The sequence below is a fragment of the Sinocyclocheilus rhinocerous genome, unplaced genomic scaffold, assembly GCF_001515625.1.
Source record: "Sinocyclocheilus rhinocerous isolate Xijiao unplaced genomic scaffold, SAMN03320098_v1.1 scaffold1858, whole genome shotgun sequence".
Classification (NCBI taxonomy): Eukaryota; Metazoa; Chordata; class Actinopteri; order Cypriniformes; family Cyprinidae; genus Sinocyclocheilus; species Sinocyclocheilus rhinocerous.
In genome coordinates this window covers 788,800-791,074 of record NW_015647052.1, presented here as the reverse complement: position 1 = coordinate 791,074, position 2,275 = coordinate 788,800, and positions in this window count along the sequence as shown.

Below are 2,275 nucleotides of genomic sequence, written 5' to 3'. Positions count from 1 at the left end.
AATAATAATAATTATTTGCAACAACTGATGGAGTACTGAATGCTGCACGCACGCGCAGCGTTGTCAAGGTAACATTTGGTCAGTCATTACCTTAGTCAAGGGAGTTCCAAATGCCCTACAGCCTTCAAAGAACACACTTCAAGGGCTCTGCCCTTCGGGAGAAGGGCATAGGGATGCTCACTTCCATTTGGAATTCGCCCAAAGGTAATTGCGACTTTTTATCTCACAATTCTTGCCCTTTTCTCGTAATTCAGACATAAGACATAACTCAGAATTCTGCTTTTTTTTCTTACAATTCCGAGTTTATATCTCGCAATTCAGCGGGGGTTTTTTTTTTTTGAGAATTTTTTTGAGCAGAGCAGACCCAAACTCCCGCAGACCCAATCGCAAGATCACAATCATGACACTAATAACTAATAGAAAAACGAACACATGGACATACATCAGCATGCTAAGAACTACCTAAAATGACACTAAATGTCTCTGGAAATAAATGTGGATCCAACCCCGCCTCCTGGATCTTTGTTCTGCAGTGAGGGGCTACTGGGTTTATGACCGATCGAGACGCTTTGGCTTCACTTTTCAGGACTCGTACGGCACGCTTAAAGGGTTACTCCACCCCAAAATTAAAATTTTGTCATTAATCACTTACGCGTCACAAGGATACTTTTTCTACGCTTTGATTTGAACGAAAACAGCGTATCCTAGTGGTGCAGCTGACACAGAACAACGTACGCTATTTGTGTCCAGCGGATATTCTCCAAAATGGCGCTACGCTGACGTAGAGGAGACGAATTGTTGAATAAAGTCGTTGTTTTTGTTTTCTTTGCACAGAAAAAGTGTTCTCGTCGCTTCATTAAATTCAGATTGAACCACTGATGGCAGATGGACTACGTCTTTCATACTTTTCTGGGCCTTGACAGTGTTATTTACTTGACAGTCAATGGGACAGTCACAAGCCTCCCGGTTTTCATCCAAAATATCTTAAATTGTGTTCTGAAGACGAACTAAGCTTTTACGGGTTTGGAATGATTAATTACAGTGATTAATGACAAAATTTTCATTTTGGGGTGGAGTAACCCTTTAATTCACCTTCATGTTGTTCCAAACGAAGCTATGAAAATACTTTTTGTGCGCAAAGAAAAAAATTATTCTCTTCTGTGTCAGTGTCCGCTGCCATTCACGAGAGTGCCACGACTGCACCCTGCAGTTTTCTGTAAAATACAATGATATAATAATTATTATATTTATTCTTAAATACTCTGATTTGTATATTATAGTGAAACAGTGTTATTACAATATTTCTTATTTTGTTTATTGTTTTTATATAGTAATAATATTAGAACATTAATGTCCCATTTAAGTGATGAACTGCAATGAACTGAAGAGAAAATAATAGTTGAATTTCTGAAAATGACCCTGTTCAAAAGTTTACATACGCTTGATTCTTAATACTGTATTGTTACCTGGATGATCCACAGCTGTTTTATTTGTTGTGATAGTTGTTCATTAGTCCCTTGTTTGTCCTGAACAGTTCAACTGCCTGTTGTTCTTCAGAAAAGTCCTTCAGGTCCCACAAATTCTTTGGTTTTCCAGCATCTTTTGCATATTTGAACCCTTTCCAACAATGACAGTATGATTTTGAGATCCATTTTTTCACTCTGAGGACAACTGAGGGACTCATACGCAACTATTACAGAAGGTTCATTAAGGTTATTAAAATGAACTAAAACTATTAAAAACATTTTCTTGATTAACGTGAACTGAAGTAAAATATTTGTTTAAAAAAATCTTATTTTATTTCAGTTTGCAAGGCAACATTTCTCATTTTCATTTATTTTTAAGTTGTTAAGTACTAAAACAAATAAAAATGAAAAAAAAAAAGTAAAAAAAAAAACAAACATAAAAAAATATGAAATTCTCTAGTTTCTGAAGGGTAGTACTAAAATGAAAAAAAAAAAAAAAAATAAAAAAGTACACATCCTCATTCTGTTCAAAAGTTTACACCCCTGGCTATTAATACATTGTTTTTCTCTTTTCTCAGGTGCCAAGTCCCTTAACTCTTCCAACCCAAGCAATACCCCTGCTTCAGAAGGATACTTATTGAGCTAGAAGATATAGTCCTTGACAAAATGCAATGCAGTAAAAATAATGATCTGCTATCAGAGCTGCACAGGGATTTGATGAACAGGTGTTTCGCGCCATGAGCGGAAGTCATGACATAGAACCAGAACTATCTGTTTTAAATGGTGAGTATAAACTGTTTCATAAAATG